The sequence below is a fragment of the Numenius arquata genome, chromosome 16, assembly GCF_964106895.1.
Source record: "Numenius arquata chromosome 16, bNumArq3.hap1.1, whole genome shotgun sequence".
Classification (NCBI taxonomy): Eukaryota; Metazoa; Chordata; class Aves; order Charadriiformes; family Scolopacidae; genus Numenius; species Numenius arquata.
The window spans coordinates 5,766,193-5,784,429 of NC_133591.1; the positions used below are offsets into that span (position 1 = coordinate 5,766,193).

General features: G+C 43.4%; 1 protein-coding gene across 3 annotated transcripts in view; it reads right to left on the reverse strand.

Annotated features, from left to right (window-relative positions):
- Window positions 1-14,051, reverse strand: part of CCDC92 (coiled-coil domain containing 92) — a 71,963-nt gene extending 57,912 nt beyond the window's left edge. Inside the window, exons 1-5 of one of the 3 annotated variants that reach the window (XM_074159331.1) lie at window positions 13,535-14,051; window positions 13,384-13,448; window positions 11,119-11,195; window positions 10,237-10,310; window positions 1,004-1,065 (exon numbers count right to left, since the gene is read on the reverse strand). The gene's annotated coding sequence lies outside the window, so the exon portion shown is untranslated. Of the gene's footprint in view, window positions 1-1,003; window positions 1,066-10,236; window positions 10,311-11,118; window positions 11,196-11,548; window positions 11,617-13,383; window positions 13,449-13,534 lie in introns of those variants that run through there. The other 2 variants (XM_074159333.1, XM_074159332.1) reach the window with 2 other exon arrangements.
- Window positions 14,052-18,237: the final 4,186 nt, after the last annotated feature.

Consider the following 18,237-nt stretch of genomic DNA (forward strand, 5'->3'; position numbering starts at 1 on the left):
GGTGCATTCAGTGCTAGCAGGAGGTGCTGGATGAAGAGTCCAACAGGTTGGGGAGTCTCCTTTGTTAGTAGGAGTGTAAACCCAGAAATCGTCTCCCAGGAGTGGCCTGGAAACAATCCCTCAGGGAAGAGGGTGGGTCAGTCTCCCAAGCACAGGTACCATTTCACCTTGCAGAGAGTCAACCCAGTTTCCAGGTGACCCCTGCAATGCATGACAACTGTTTTTGAGATACCAGAAATAGACATACAGAGGAAACTCATATGATCCAAACAACTATGAAAAGTTTTACCTCCTAAATCTGTACTGGAATTAGGGCACAGAAATGTCCTAAGTGGTGGTACAACAACCCAGCACAGAACACCACCGCAAGCTGAAAGCTGCATAACTCTCTGCACTGGCATGGAGCTTGCTGACACAGTTTCTCTCCACCACTCTACAGTGTATCCCTCACATTTGCTGAGGTTGCAGTAAGTCCCAACTATTCTCCGCTGCAGACATCAGTCAAGTGCTGATGGCTAGAGTCAAGAGAACTTAAACAAAGCCATCCCACAAGTCATACTCCTTTATCTACTGTCTCAGCCCTTTTTTTCTTCAGAGAATGACATGATGAAGAAAGGATACATCAGTGCAGTAACATACAGCATCATCCAATGCCACATCCTCACATGCTGTTGCCACGTGTAACATCAGGGCACAAACCTTCTCCTTTAACATAAGTAATAATGGCCTGTGTTTTTTGGAGCAAGGGGAATGTGGCAGAGATTCTTGCCTTGCTGACACGCCACAGCGCTAAGCTGCTGTGGCAGGCACCAGAAGCAACAAATGTGAAGTCAAAGGCATTATAATGTAAGGAAGGGCTGGAGAAACCTAAACTGAGATGTCATAATAACATAAGCCAGAATTCGTTACCCTTGTAACCAAAAAGAAACTATTGATATGCCAGTTTCCACCCATAAATAACTATAGTTGAGACTCTGAGTTTATAAAACGTTGAATGACTTACCATATGTTGCACTGGATGGTTTTGGTCGGAAGTCCACAAAGGATGTTAGACAGCAATTTCTCCTGTTGAGACAAAAACTAAGAGGTAAAAACTGCCTTGCCAAGCCCAGAAGATAAGCACAAAGACACATTGTTTTAAATCGCAGGGGAGCAGACTGTGCTAGAACACATAGGAACAAAGCAAATACAGACTCTTGGGGAGTTTAGACTACAGCGTGTCTGCCTTTTTCCAAGTTGGGTTGAATGAAAAAGCAATTTACAGTGAGTTTAGGATTCTTGCAGACATGCCAGAGAGTCCCAGCAGCACAGCGAGTTGTTTAACCTGGGAAAGCCAGCTCATTTGCAGGTAAATGTTCCAGGTGTTTACAAGGCAATGTGGAGACGTAGCTTGAAGAGTGTGGTAGCAAGGAGTTGGCTCAGAACAGCTAGCCCTTGTCCCTGTTTCCCCCCCCACCCCCCATCTCATGGGCTGATGCCCAAGCCTCTGGGCAAATGGGTCCCACTGCATTTTCCTGCCTTTATTTGGGATAGCTTTATCCCTGAAGATGAGGTGCAGAAGAGCATGGTCAGCAGGAGACACCCCAGGTTTTCCTTGACCCTGTTTCTCTGCAAGGGATTTGCTTAGTTCCTGTGCCCTGAGCACCTCATTTACCACCAGAAATAGGTCTAATATCCAGGTTTTAAACTCATAATTCCCTGGACTAGAATCGATAGGCAGAGGTGTGTAAGGGGCATGGAAAAACAGTTGAGACACTACAGATTCTCCATGCTGGTTGCCAACTAGATGAATCTTACTGCCTTCCATGGGAAATGTGCATTATCTTAGTCACAGAGGACTTTGAATAGGTCCGATTTGGAGAAGAGGAGAGCCAAGGGTAGACACGAAGCTGGGAAAATGTACTGTGGCACAAGCTCTCTCACTGTGCACAGTGATGGCAGTGAGCAGAGGCTGTCAGGAAAAAGGCCGAAGCTCTCCTTTCCCAAGAGGACCCTTAGCGTTTTGATTTCACTTTAATTGGGCCATTGCAGTCCACCAACCCACAGCCTCCACAATGAGAGCGCTGCAGCTGTTGTGATACACTATTTCTCTGTATGAAACGCACACACATTCTCAGTGCCATCCACTTGGTATGTACACAAGTATGCTTAAAGACCACACGAACCAAAGAGGAAGAAACAGCAGGGCCTGAGGCAGTGGCGCAGAGAGGTCTGTTATGTGCTCCAAATTGCTGACTAGCTCTGAGCATGGCCATCATCAGTTCTCTCAATGGACCTTCCTTGCAGAGAAGTGAACTAGACTTTAATAGATCTAGGGTATCTTCCAGATCCACCCATCACCTCCACGCATGGTCAGCATCCCTAATTTAGTGGTGGGGCTGGGCTAGGAAAGCACCATGCAGGGGGTAGGTAGAGGTGGTCTCTACCAGTGATCGATGCCTGCTGTAGTGGTGTCTGAGACTCAAGTACCTTCTGCCTTTGCATCTCTTTCCCTTTGCCTGCACAGACTGCAGGTTCTCTGGGGCATCGCTCATCTTTTGTCTTCTGCACTTGCAGACAGCATTGCAACACTTACACCATGGGTGCCAGTATCAGCCAGCAGAGCAATAGGAGACTTTCCCTTGCAGTATTTACTCCCAATTTATCCCAGCAATAGATCCCTCCGGGAGACGTATCCCCAGTAGATTTGCCAAGCTTGTTGAAACAAACACGAGGAAGCTCCTCAAGGCAGGTCCCCAAGCTTCCCAGCTCTCAAACAGCTCAGTCTCACCAGCTCCTCAAGGTCTCAACCCATTGGTTAAAAGGCAGGAGGGGAGCAAACAGCGTTCGCTTTGTGTCACATGGAGGGCTGAGAAAATTTGGAAGACAAATTATTCAAAATAAAAAGCAGTGCAAAAACAGATTAGGAAACTACTGTGCCGTGACTATTAATGAAGCGATAGAAAATATCAATCACTCCCCAGCCTCTGAAGCTTGCTGTGAGAGAAGAATTAGGAGATTTTATGTTCCAAGTACCAGGAAACCACAGGGCCCTGGTGCCTAGTTCTCAAAAGAACACTGTTTGAATCACAGGGAGGAAAGCAGAGTGCTGCAAAGAGAGCCAAAGGCAGAGTTTAAAAATAGCAGCTTTCAATTTTGTTTCTTTTTTCTTCTTCTTAAGCGCCTGGATACAAGATCATGTCAGAGGGTGGATAAAGAGAGCAGACCATCCCCTGCGGAGCGGGAAGTCTTCCTGAATGCAATACTGCTGGTCAGAGGGCTGTGAGCTGTTCATTTTGCACTCCAGCCCCCCTCCAAAGGAACTAGTTTCTCCTGATCCTGCCGTTCCCCCCATCCCAAGAAAAGGGCACAGAGGGAGTGGGAACTGGGCAGCCTAATTAGCCCATCAGCGCATGCAGGAGCCAGCACAAATAAGCAAAGCTAAGGGCTAAATGGGTGATCAAGCCTGAACCATCCCCTTCTGGACACACGCAGGGCCTATTTCCCATACCATTAAGGACACTTTTGAAATGCTGTGCAAGGAATGAGATTTACTAATATATTTGTGCTAAGGCTCTGGGTCTGTGAGCAGGGAGAAATCATGTCTGGTGGCTATGCACTGGCAAATGTGCTAAACCAAGAGAGGATATATCAGAGTTCTGATGCTGCTCAGATTTCTCCATCCCCTCAGACCCTGCACTATGCACCACTTGAAAGACCACCAGGACAGATTCACAGCACCTACCAGAGCAAACAAACGTAGAAGTCAGATGTTGGCACCTTAGACAGGCAAAGGAGACAGTGCAGTATCTCCTGATATGGATAGTAAAGCTTTAGTTCATGCAGTGGAGTACTAGTGATCGCTTTAAGGCAGAAATGGGCAGGGTCTGCAGACAGTAATGAGATCTTCTCATCACAATAATGGAAAACCAGACATGTCTTTAGGCAGCTGAAAGAAGGTAAACTCCTTCCTTCCAGGGAGGCAGGATGCCCCCTTGGGCCTTTGCTCTGTCTGTGGAAAAAGAACGAAGGTACAGCTGATGCTCTGGATAAGGCTGTCTGCATCTGACTCCCCAGGGAAGTCTTGGGTGTGTTATGACTCATTGCTCAGAGGACGTTCTCAAATCTAGAGATGAATAATCCATGTAATAAGAACAGAAAGTGCAGGGAGCCACATAAAATACCTTTTCCCAATTTGCAAGCATGCACACAAACCCTTTTCCACAGCCAGCTCGGGGACAAAACAATCAAGTTTTTTACTGTTATAAGCTATGATTCAGATGGAAGGCAGAGGGAAAAGAAATATCGGCTCTATCACTTGGTTAACAGTAGTTTAAACTTCTATCAACATATTGTGAGATTGTCTTCTGTCACTGGCAAGGGCTTCTGGCCTCCAGTGTAGACAGTGAGCAACTAGCATACAAATCACACAACATTCACAAAAATTCAAATACAGTTTAAAAGCAAAACCCTAGACTGATAATTATGCTGACTGAGTCCTAAAGGAACATTTTAACTTTATAAATATGCAAAAAATTACCAAACATCTGGAATCTGAAGTATTTTCTTGTAAATAAGGAAATTCACCGGAATGGCATCTGTTCTTGCTGTTATTTGAGATAGGCAGCTGACACAACCAACTGGAGTCCAATGACTTGTGTGTCACAGAGATTTTTGCTCCCTGGACTCCAGTGACCTGCGTGGCTCAGAGCTTTTCGTTCCTGTAGCTCATAAGGTGGCCTAGGAACCCAGTAGTGCCAAAGGCCGATGCAATTGCCTTGTCACATGCACAGACTGTTAAGCAGAAAACTTAAAAAAGCTGCTTGCTGTCCTTCAAAAGGACCAAGCCAGAATGTACTAGGAACAAATCTAGTGGTGCAGTGTCCTGCCTTCCAAGTAGGCCTGAAAACTTTAATTATGTGAGAAAGCCTTTAAAGCACAACCTCAGCTCCAGCTCATCCAGGGCTCCCCTCCCTCCTGTTTAGCACTGCAGGTACAAAAAGCTCTTTCAGCCCAGCTGGCCTGGGATTCTCCCTTGCTCAGCTTTTGGTGAAGATTACTATGACTGCTGACAAAAGCAGTGTACAAATGCCTTATAATGCAACCTTAATGGCAGAAGAGCTGTCACCAAATTGCCACTCCAGGGACTTTCTTGTAGTTTCTGTGCCTATAAAAGAAATGAGCTGGTTGGGACATGGCAAAACTGGCATCCCGATACAGGGATGCAATTCAGAACAGGGACTTCATACAATGATCCCCTCTCTTAAATGTAGACATAGCAGCAGATTGGAAAAACAGGTGGCTTTTCCTTTGAGCAGAATATATACCAGGGAGCATTAAAAAAAGCCAGGGCCAAGATAAATTAACCTGACTAACTACAGTGAAGTTACTATAAAGTACAGGCAACATGAAGCACTGCATTTTCTCATTTGTGGCTGGGAAGACAAATTTGCCATCAAGCTTCTTTTGGAGAACAGCAGGGGAGGGCTCAAAGCAACATTCTGCTGCACATTCAGCTACTATTGCACCCTCCTAGCACAGACCCCAGGACTTTCTTGTACTTTTTGGTCCTCAGCAGTTGCAAAGTACCAACAAATGCACATACGCACGCCCGGGAAGCTTTCTGTTTTTCAGCTGAAAGACTTCAAAAGGTTTCACAAAGGCCAAAACGAAAAAGCATTTGGATGTTTCCTAGAGAAGACTTTGTTGTTTCTGTTTTGCAGGAAGTGCTGATGCTTTAAAGACAACCAACCAGCCACACTCATTGAGAAACGGCAGAAGACATCTCCGAATTTGTCTCTGCCAATGGTTTGACCTCGCCACAGCGACCAGCCAGAACTTGCTGGAAAGCTCTCAATACTTGGGAAAATTGTGGCACCATTCTACCATGTCTCATCCAAAACAATACATGAACACATTGTGCTTCTGGAACAATCCTGGCCCTGGCTGCATTTTGGGGCTCTAAATGCAGACAGGAGTGGAGAGGGGCACATGAGAAGAGCAGTGGAAAGCTGGCAGTAAAGATGGATGCCTTTTTTTCCAGAGTCCAATATAGCTGCTACAAGGAACAAGCCATGCACAAGGAATGCTGCATCATGCTCACACTTCCCAGGTATGACCTGGATTGAAATCCTGATGGATTTCTGCACCCCTTAGAGCTTGCTGCAGAGTAGGTTGCCTTGGAGTTTTAGAGACCAAAGGTACTTCTGATAGAATGATGCTGTTAGGATACATTGTGATACTCTAGCACAACTAGAAACACAATACTTTTCCAAGTACTATCTCACTTTATGGAAAGGATGCATTTGTAAACATGCATTTTGTTATGATGGGTGGGGGGGGGGTGAGGCGGGGAAAGCCAACACCGTCTCCTCACACATTCAGTGTGAGCATCTGTGTAACCCAATAGTTTGTAAGCCCAGGGCAAGATGGTGCATGCCTCTCCTGAGGCAGAAAGCAAAAAGCCCTTTCAAGGAAGTTGCACGTAACTTTTCCTTGCAACTTCTCTGTGTATCTGAATTACAATCAAGGGCTGGACTGAAGTAGCCTTATCTATTCTGACCAGGAATCCTCCATAAACAATCTTACTGAAGCCACAGATTTTTCTGAGTTCAGGTTTGATCAGACTCCTGCTGCCAAACAGCCAGCTTTCTAATATCTCCTGTGACAAATATAAGGTGATATGGAAGAACTACACGTCTCAAATTTCCTTTCTCTGCATGAAGAGCCTTATGTAGGACATTTAAAATACCCTTGTCAAAGAATAAAAGTTCCAGTGGAATCATGTTAAGAACAAATTTGCATTGAGAGCAAAGACATGGGTGTCCCACAGAGAAAAGCAGTTCAGTCGTGTTTTGTCACATGAGAGTTCACACGTGTCCCAGCCTGGTCCCAGGATAGCCAGTGGCAAAAGTCTTTTCTGCAGTATGATCCAAACTGCTGGGGACCTACTAATGCTGGCAGACCTGGCTGTCTTGCCAGCTCCCTGGTTCATGCTTTCCTTCTTTGTTCATCAGATATTTGAAGCAGCAATATCACACTCCTCTCCTGTTTTCAAGAGAAAAATCTCCTTGAGAAGCCTTCTCGGTTCTCTTCCCACTTACACCTCCAGCTGTTTTTTGCCTTTGCATTACTAGTTCTGTGCAAATCCAGGTCAACTATGAAAATAACATCCTGACAAAAGGCGCAGGCAACAAAGGGAATCAAGGCAGGGGACTAGAAGAGGAAAGGCAAGGGGAAAAAGCCAGACAATTGCATACTGAATTAATGTTATTTATTCCATTTAGTGGAGTATGGAGGACACTTAATCATCACAGCATTTTAGATCAGAGCTGGCATCAACAGGTCAGCTCTAAAAGTATTTTATAGAGGTGGATTGAATAGCTGGAAGTGAAGAGAGTGTGAATGTGTGAAATACAGCAGATTTGCTAATAATAAAGTTATATGGCCTTGGTTGTTCATTCGGATACTGCTGCTCCAGCAACACTTTGTCTTAAGAAAGCATAAGCAAGTCCCCAAAGATAAGCTTGGGTTGGAGCTTCTATAGGATCTGGAGGCACTTAACTTCTTTTCTTTTTGTAAAACATTTATTATTTCTAAAGCCAAAAAAGTATCTGCTAAACCAGAACAAGAAAATGCCATAGAGAATTTCAAAGCTTTTTTTTTTTTAAATGTAAATAAAATAATAAAAAGATCTGAAGATGAAAAAAATATGCTGACACAACTGTCTAAAAGCAGGTTTTTTTAATTTTTTTTTTTTAAACCTAGAGTGGCCAACTCTTTTTCGAGACTTCAATACTGAAAATTAAAGATACTTTTTCAGCATGTTTTAGCAGTAGGAACCCTACCTTTTGAAATACAGGGATTAAAATATGAAAGAGTTACAATAGGATACCCAAGGTATCTCCCCTCTCATTATTCTTTCATTTTTCTGCTTCCTAATTTTGGGCGCTCTGATTGCCCTCTTCTACAGCCATTTGAAGAAATGGCTCCCCAGGCATCATGCAAGAATCAGCGTTTTTCCCCATCACTCAGCAGGAACACCCTATCACTACTTAGGTACATTTCTCAACCCCAATCACTTCCAATTGCTGTGGGCTCTAAAATTCAGTCTACTGGAGAAAGAAATAACTGTTCTGCCATTTCCGGGAACTCTGATTTCCATGCCTTTCATGGAGCAATTTTATTGACTTCACAGGAGCCTATCTGGATTTACACCTGTGTAAAAATTAGGCAAGAAAACCTGACCCTGGGTGTGGAATATCAAGTTCATAAACGTGTTTTGTATCTCCAAGAATCTCCCCATCTACAAAGGTGAACAGCTGTTGCTATAAATCAGACTGTCTTAACCAGCCATTAGAACTTCATCCAGATGATCCGTTAAAAATATACAAAGGCAACGTTTTGGAAATAAAAATCTACCCTTATGTCCTCAGGGACACCTTCTGTTGGAGAAAAAAGTATCTCATAATTCAAAGCTAAAATTAGTTCACTTTAATGCTTTTTCAGGAGAACCATGATACTCAAGAGTAACATCGCCTTGAAAAGGCCTGTTAGATTACTTAAGGGATCCTAAACATCTGGCAGCTTGGTACATACTGCATTGGAGACATCTAGCGTCTTTTTCAACTTCTCCGTGGGTGTAACTCTTCACTGTTAGCTGGAATGGCTGTATCTGGTTCAGTTCCTATCAACCATTTTCTCTATTTGAGTAGGAAACACTCGCTAAAAGCATGGAAACAGCTGGCAGAGTTGGCTGTAGCTTGTATTAACAAAACACACTCTTGTTTCTGACCACAGACTGGCCTTTAAGTTCCGACTGTGATTGCCAAGGGATGAGACCATGTCACTCAAGATGTACAAGTTGGCTATGTTAAGGGTTGGTTCTCAGAGCATAAAGCTGCCAGGAGTGATAAAGCTTTGTGTAAGTAGAGGGGAGCAGGATGAGCAGCCCCATTTTATTAGCTGGGAAACTGAGATACAGAAAGATTAAATTATTGGCCTCTCGTCATTTCCCAGCGAGAGAAAGAGTGCCATATATTCCTTTCTGAGGGAAATGCCCTAGTTAAGGCAGGCCAACATGCAAGTCTTAGCTACACACCACTCAGGAGCAGTGTAAGTCCAACTAGGACAGAGCTGCAGGACTGAACCTCCTGCTGTTGGGGACGGTGATCATCCAGGGTTGCTTTGGCACCCAGCTTCCCTAGGACATTAGGAAGCCCACATCATCTCCTGCTCATTAATAACTCTTAGCTCTTTGAGCACGTAGCACGCGTCTTTTGCTCTCACACATACCAAAAGCATAAAATACAGCTCAAAGGGGCAAGAATGGTTGGTCAGCCCTGCACTGACCACGGAATGATCACCTATTCCCAGAGTGGCAGTTCCCTCTACCTTCATCAAAGTCACTGCTTAGTCCTGAAGGGGAAGGCCAAGTAATGCATCACTGTTTTGTTAGGCTTTGTCATTTGTCTAAGGGTACTGGAGAGTTAGACATAACATGAACGTGGAAAAACCAATGAAACACAGACAGAGCTCTACCTTGAGCCTCCAGACATACAGAGTAACAAGCTCAGCTCCTTTCACTCAGTTCCTTATGTTCTTCTGAGACCATGAAAAGGAACTTTATGATATGCTGGAACGGATGAAGTATTAACTATCAAAAACTAGACTAAAGTAACCAAGAGCCTGGATTATTTTCGCTTTGATGCATGCTTATGTAAATTCAAATAAATATGTTTAAATTCAACCTTTCTTCAATTCTAGCAGAGCTTATTAAATCTATTTAAGTGAGACAAGCTAGGCTCCATGTAACGCCAGGAGCTCCCCTGACAGTTTGCCTTCCTACTTAATGCAATACTCTAAGATTACACATACCAGAGCCTTTCATTCAAGCATTTTAATTTACAAATACTTTTTACATTTTTTAACGCCCCTGTGGGCAGGCATCAAGAGTCCACTTTATTCAAGAGTAATCAATCGAAGTGCGGAGAGGCAGTCTGTTTTGCTCCACATCATGCCCTGAAACACTAGCAGAGCTTGGAAAACTCCTCCCTTGTCCCTCCTTGTTAGTCACTCAGAAACACAATTTCCATTAACAGCAGATACATTCTCTTAATGCTGGGCCAAATGCTCTGAGCAGAGATGCAGAGAGCAAACTCAGTAGCAAAAAAGCCATAGGAAGCAAACCCAGACTAACCTTCCCCAGAACTGGCCACAATGAGGATACTGATCACTTTCTTTGCTAAGTTCACTTACCAGCAAGAGCTGCCCTCTCTGGTGCAAATCCATCAGACATTTCCTCCATGCCTCTTCTCAGAGCCAAGTGATTTCTAGGGGAGAAAAAGGCATTACTAAATGGCATCAACTCAGTCTTATGTTTTCTCAGATACCGTATAAACCACACACTTGCATACAATCCTTCAGAAAGACCAGCAACCCATTGCTCAGACTCATCGTGCAATTATACACGAGGAAGCCCCTGCCCTCTCTGGGTGGGGAGAGCACCTACAGCTTTGCACAAGAATTACCCATGAGAGACTGTTCATGAGGCACCTCTGGAGAGGTCAAATCAGCTAAACGAGGACCAGCTCTCCTGTTTTAAGGCCATAGAGCACCAACAGCCCCTAGGTATTAGAAAAAAAATCCACCTACCTTGTCTTTGCTTGGATTTTATGAGACAGTGACCTGGCTGCAGCAAGGACAGAAGATAAAACCCAGGGTGCAGGTTGTATTTGTAGGAAGTGATCCAGGCTGCAGCAGTGAGAGCTGGGAGAGAAACTGCCCTGGGGATGGCTCAGAGTGAGCCTTGCACCAGCATTCATGTTTGCAGGCCATTCTTGAAATGTTTTAGTGGGATAAACCAAGAACTGCCATCCCTCCATGTAAATAAAGGGATTTGTCATAAAGCTAACAGATCCTGCTCTTAAGTAGTTCCCAAGAATATGAAGTGACAATGAGGTGCCTATGAAAATAACTTTTCCACTGCCTGGGAAAAACCACTCCTAGGGCAATAACTTCACAGCTGTGATCGATACAGGCTTTGAAAGAAAACAGGGGCCTGAAAGACTGTGTATGGTCTGAAAAAGGACAGCAAAGACAACAAATAAAACTGAGGTATTTTTTAAAGGTCTGTCTTACCTTCAATTATCAGCTTAAAGCTAAGTTGCTGGAATGGTTACAGCCAGCCAGTTGCTCTGTGGGAATCTTGTACGCACCTGGCAAACACAGGGAACAGTAAACTGGTGCTTGTAGCCTTTTGCCCACCCAGGGTATCATCCTGAGAGGTTGGGTCCATGGTGCATTCCCAAAACCTCTTCAGATGCTACTCTGGCTGCCCCATCACTGCAAAAGGCTATTGGGACTTTTTTTCAAATGTCCCCACAGATAATTTTTACAGTTGTATTGTGCCCAAAAGGTTGGAGCAGAGAAACACGAGCCTGCGACCTCCAAAACTCCAGGGTTCTATGGGAGTTTTGAAGTTGGTTTACACTGAGGCAGGATTTGCTGCCAGGTTTGAACCTCCGACACCTCCCACTGTTACCCTTTTGGACACACCACGTTCTCCTACCATTTCCCCCATCCTTTCTTGTGAAGAACAAAGAAGCTCGTGTCTGACAGTTGCTCCACACAGATCACTAGGTGTGATCATGGAGTCCAGCGATGGAAATTATTTACCCAATGGGTCAGTCCCACTTTTCTGCAGTGGGCCCTGCCCACCAGCTTTCTCTGTTACTGACTGCGGTGAGTCAGGCAGAAAACGGTTGCTGCTTTTTAAGAGCTGTGTTCCACAAAACCAAAGTTATTATGGACAGAAAACAAGCAAGCTCAGTTCATGAAGAAATACACTGGCTGCTCTTCCCGCCTTGTGTCACTCCACTGACCAGGGCAATTGCACTGAAGGTGGACTCATCCATCTGGGGGAAAACAAGGCTTCCTTCAAATCCTCTTTTATTTACTCCAGTCAGCTGTGTTGAGTGTATCGATTCAATCAGCTATTTCCTTAACCATAAAACCAGATGTGCGCCGTCACGGCCCATCTACAGGGACTGAATCCATGCCATTTAGAAAATGCAGAATAAAAATAAAAAATCCCAAGAAAGCTGAGATATGCTGATGTTTGGAGCTTTCAGAGTTTCCTAGGTAAATTGCTTTTCTTCTGAGTCCCATTTATTTTTGTTACCTCCAAAGAAATGCTGTTTTAGCCACATTTCTTGGACACAGTGTTGAGATCTAATGGGTTGTTACTGATGTGAATTCTCAGGGGAGAGGCTGGAGAACAGAGGGAATGTAGCATTATCTTTGCTTCTGGGCATCAGTGACTTCTGCAAGCAATGTGGTGCAGTACGTATCACTTTGCTGAGGCAATTAATTACCTTGGTCCCCAATGATAAGAACTATTCAACTTAAAAAAACACTGCAGCCCTTTAGACTTAGGTTAGCTTCTGGGCATCTGGGTAGATGAGTGAATTAGGGAGGCCGTATTGCTCAGGTTTGCTCTGTTTCTTTTCAGACCATGTTCTTTTGTTTTCCACTGTACTTCTGGATACTGCCATCTGAGGCAGGTCAGTGCACCAGTTCCTCTTTGCAAAGAGCCATCTAGGAAATGTGGCTGGGCTTCATATCAGCTTTGAGTACCAGGTACCAGGTCTCCAGGTCACCTATTCTCCAAAAGAGCCTAAGGAGCAAAGGAAAGGAAGAACCCCCATGGAGGCTTGTGATAAGTTCTCCATGCCCAAACCACAACAGGTCCACGCACCCGTTGTCTAACAACCTGCAGAGCCTGCTCACACACTGCTTTTGCTGGGATGGCGGTGTTTGCGCAGGGTGAGCAAACACCTGCACTGCGGGAGACTGTGTCTCATCTGAGCCTGCAGCTACAGAGAACGGGGTGGGAGTTGCTGGCTGAAGGGTGTTTTAAGCAACGTGGCTGTAATATGCTACATGCTAGATTGTAGACATTCCCGGGGAAGCTTTCCAGAATGTGAATAAACTTGGGATGTATGTATAAAACACTGTACAATGTGGGCCCTGAGAGGCCTGGAGATTGCATGGCATTGCCTTTGTACATGTGTTGATCAATTCTTGCTCAACATTGGAGAAATTATCTCATAATGTCATACCTCTAAAATGGACAAAGACTCATTTCTGATTGCATTGCCCTTGATTGCCACCACAGGATGATGTAGCTGTGAAATACCATAAATATCACAAGTAGGGAGGCAATGAGAACATGAGACTGAGCTGTGTTACTGAGTAGGCTGCTGAGTCTCTGAGTTGGTCCATCCTGAGGTCCCAGTTGCAAAGGCAGAGTCAAAAGCAATTCACTGAATATCTTAAAAGATGAGTGATTAAAATTCAGGAAGTACTGAATAGCACTCAGACAAGCCATATCCTAATGCCTACCTAAACAGTATCTGTCCCACGTACATAACAGCTCTGTGTCCAGTCCTGTGTCATTTTAACGTTGCCTGGAAAGAAAAAAAAAAAACAAACCATAGAGGGGAAGTACGGTGTTACAGACAACAAATACTCAAGAGACAAAGCATAAACCCACCTCTAACAGCTGAGTACTCTCAGTCTCTGGGGAAAGACCGCTGCCATATAGATGTGGTTTCTTCTGGTGTAAGGTGATTCTCTAGACCTCACAAGAGTTGGTGGGGGTCTTCCATTAATACAGTGATAATGCCTTCATGTAATTGAACACTGCTAATCAAAACCAAAAGTAAGACAGTATTTTCCAAAGATGACTTACTATTTCCCCCCGCTTAAAAGAGTTGTTTGACATCTAAAGAGTGTGGCATGTGGGCATGGGCACACACATAAATTAGTCTAGAGGTAGCTTGTGTCCCTTTCATAACTGTTATAGTTGCAGAGAGAAATAAGTCAATGGGAGCAAGAAGCTCTGGAAACACACACAGCCAAATGTTGGGTTTAAAAGCAGGAAAACGTCACAGGTACTGTTCTGCTCCTGACCTGTACTTTACACTGTACTATTTTGCGTGTTGTTCTTTCTCTTTCCCAGAGCAGACAGAAACCAGATCTTAAAACATTCACAATGAATTTTCAAATCAATAACATGTGAGACTTTGTCTAAAAGGTAAAGTTGTTGTAAAAATCAATGTCAGAGAGAATTCTTTGCCAATTCAATTATACTTGTTCCTCTCAAACTGAAAAAAAAAAAAGAAGAAGAGAAAAGAGAAAAGAAAAAAGGTGGGTTTATTTCAAGCCCAATAAATGTTCCTTGGACTAACATTCTGATTTTGTAAATATTCTCAGGGCTTCTTATGCCAGCTCCCCTCAAGGGGTCATAATTAACTCTAAATGGGGTTACCTTGTTTCAGAATCAGTCTAATGTCAAGCAGTGTTTCTGCCTGCGTCCACAATTTTAAAATAATGTTGTGTCCATTAGATGGCATGAAGGTTTCCCAGAAATGGGAACCATACGTCAAAATTTAAACACAAATAAGTGTGATTAGACATGGCAGCTGTCTAGAAAATATTCAACTATTTCACTGAGTTTTGGGCAAAATATGAATGATTGTACCCATTCCAGTAAGCGCAGAACCAGAAAGGCTCCCACATTACCCTCTGCTTCTCAAGGCAAGTTTCATTTTAAGATTGACCCTAAGGAAAAAGAAAAGAGCAAGATAAAAGCATAAACAGCTGTGCTCCTGCTGGCTTAGCTGGAGACTTCAAGGAGTTAGTGAATCACTCAAAGACATGCAGTATACAGCACCCAGCCAAACTGCTGAATCCAGGCCACGGTGGGAAGGTTTGAATGGCACAGAAAAATCCTGACACAGCTGTGGTGTCACAGAGGTGCACGGGCCACAAGATTTCCTCACTGGGCACGATCTCTCTCTATTCCATTCTACCTGGTATGCACCAACCTCTTTCAAGCTGCACATGGAGTGAAAGTATTTTTTTGGGCAATAATAATCTTTTTGACCTGCATTTGTAGAGGATAGTTTTGAACTGTGATTCACATTGCTGGAAGCTGCTTCAACGCAATAATACAGACAGAAGTCATAAGAGTTCTAGTCTCTGATCTGGGCTTGCATTTCTGGCCTTGGCATGGACATGTCACCTCTGTGCCTTATGGACAGGAAACACCCGCCTGCCTGGCAGGGCTGATGTGAGGATCTTTCTGTGGTGCAGAGCCTGGAAATCCTTTAACTGCAAAGGGGCAAGGGCCCAAACATAGCAGTAGATAACACTCTCATACACTAATGCACACCCTAAGTGTTCACCACATGCAGTTTAATTCCAGACCCTCCCTCTGTACCAGAACCAAGACACGGCAACATCCTCATATCCAGGTATAATGCTTGTCACATCCCAGTTCTTGTCAATAGACTGTCAATAATCTTCCCATTGCCGAAAGAAAATGACCAGGAAGTAAATACCAACACCAGTAATTTAGGTGAAAAGCCAAACTCTGAATGACCCTGTCCTCTCTCATATGACAGAAATCTCTTATAAATATACACCAAATACAAAATCAGTTACAGAAACACCCTGGAAATCTGTACTTGGTTATCATGAAACTAAACCATGCCAGGAATTTGGGTAAGTTTTTGCTTAAAGACTATAATTATTGGCACTTGATCAGATACAGATAAGTTAGGTTTCCAGCTTGTAAGGAGAATAATGCAAAAGGAATTGGAATAGATTAATTTCACATGTTTCATTTCAGGACAGGTAGTTTTTTTTAAGCACTAAAGAAACCTTAATATAAATTTGTGTTATAATAGCTCTGTAATTTACAAGAAAGTTTTAAAGCTTCCAGTCCGTGAGTTTTTGCAATATTTAGAAGAGTTTTTTCAGTATGGCATTAAGTGAGTAAGATTCAGAAGTTGCTGAGCATGCATTTGTTACTGTTTCTGCCAAATACTTGATTACATTCCTTGGTTTGTCCCTCAAAAGGAGAGGAATAGAGTTCAAAGGTATATTTTGTAACTTTTTAAGACTCACATTTCCAATTATGTTTTCAATAAAGGCTAGTGTAATACCAATCCCAAACACAACTGGGGCCTCTCCATAGAGTGCTTGCACTGAAGTATTTACTGTCCTTGTAGACAAAAGGACTAAGGGCAGAAGCACTCCTTGCATTTCACAAGGTGAAGTGTGACAGGGAGACTCAATGCTTTATCCAAGATCCTATGGGTACCTTTTGCAAAGGGTGGGATATAATCTTGGAATCCCTTTGGTCTTGATCCACATCCTTAAACATCTGTTGCACAAGAATGATATAGATGGGTCTCCTTGGAGGAGGAGTAACTGTTCCCTGCAGATGTTCCTGACAGGACAGCAGTCTGTATCCTATCTTTGTGTGGTTCCAGGGCTGTCTTGCAGGTGATGTATAGGAAGTATGAAGCTGTTGGTCATTTTCCTGCTGTGGGAGAAGACAGCAACTGTGAGCAAGAAGCAGAAATCACGAAGTGGATAATTGCATATGACCATGAAAAACAGCAGTTGGTTTCCAGACAGAGGGTATGAACAGCACAGAAGCATGTTTTGAAAGGATGTGGCTATTTGGAGTAATGTGATAGATGCTGGAGGAAAAACATCTTTGCTTTTTGGAATAGATGTCAAAAACCAGCTCAGGCAGTAACAATTATTACTGGCACAGCTAATCACATAGGACTGTGCATTTCACCAGATCTTCAGCTCAGCTTAGACACCATAGCAAAAACATTAGGGTGAAGTTGGAGAATGAAACAATTTGCAAGGAATGGTCAGGTATGTAAAGTGAGGGGCTTGCCAAGATAAGATATCAGGGAGGGGGGGAGCAGAGGTGTGCTACAGCTGTTGGTGTTTCACAGAGGTGCGTACCAAATCTCCTAACTTACAAATGTATTGTAGAGGAGGTTGGGACCATCACAGCAAGTCTACTGCCTGGGGAAAAAAGGTGGAAGATTCTGGAAAACAGAGTATGCTGCAAAAGGAAAAAACAGCATCTAAGATGCTAGGACCAACCCATTTGTGATTGCTTCTTCCTGGAGGAATAATTTTTGGGAAATCTGTGTTCATTACTGATGCCTTACAGACTGCGTGCAAGTCAGCCTCCCTCCAGTACCTCATTTTCCCATGCTGAAACTGCCACATTAATACACTTCTCATTGGGATACTGGAGACAACTGATGTTGGTAAAAAACTGGGATCTGCAGAACAACGTTTCTAGGGAATGGGATTATATCACCAGGATTTATGATGAAAACCTCAGTAGGCAGAGCCCATTGCAGGACACAACCCTCAAAACATCCCCATCAAGCCTCCTTTTCTCCAAAGATCTCTGCTTCCACTGAAGAACCCATAAAATACTTTAAAAATACTGCATGGACAATAAATACGACCAATTGTCAAAGACCAACAGATCAACTGGAGACACTCCAGAAAATATCACAGTGCTTTTAAGCTATTGTATTTTCTACTAAAAAGGTATCATATCAGATTCCTTACCTAAAACATTGCTAGACAAGGGAAAGAGGTATTAAAACCCTTCCAGACATTAAAGTATTAGAACACGCTGTAGTTTTATTAGAGAAGAAATGCACAATGGGGAGAGAATATCCTTGCAGTATCTTTTCACAAATTAACTGGCAGCCCTGAAAGCCATTTCCTTCCAAAAGCCTGGACTGATGTTATGTCGGATCTCATGAAAATAGCCATAAAGTCTAACTTACCAAGATGACTCCACTGGCTTTAAGCCTCAATGAATAATAAAACCCTAAAAATAGTTTTAGAGTCTATAAAATCAAAACAAAGCTTGATGTAAATACAGTTTTGCAAGTAAAAATGAAAATATTCAGTTCTTTATTAGGAAAACACAGATAATAGAGCAACTTGGGAAAACTTGTTTGAACATAATGAACTTTGTGGATACCAGCATGAAAGGCAAGCTTTTTTAAGAATATAATCTCATTTTTACTGATTGTTAGAAAACTGAAAAGTTCCTTCCACAAGGTGATGGAAAAATCCTCTTGGGACCTGGCTGCAGATACTGGGATTGATGCTCTTGTGACTTGTTTTAACTGAGCTACTCCTGCACGGTGGTGATATTTCTCTCCTCAGATACCCCCGTGAGCCAGACTGTCCTGCCATTTCTGTTTTACAGATGGGAACAAAGGCAGACTGGAGTAAAGGGCCAGATTTCTAACTGCACTTGTTTATGGAAATTAAAGGATTTGTTGAAACACAGCTCAAACATGCCTAGACAGGGCTTGATTTCCTTCCAGCTCACTCCAACGGGAGGCT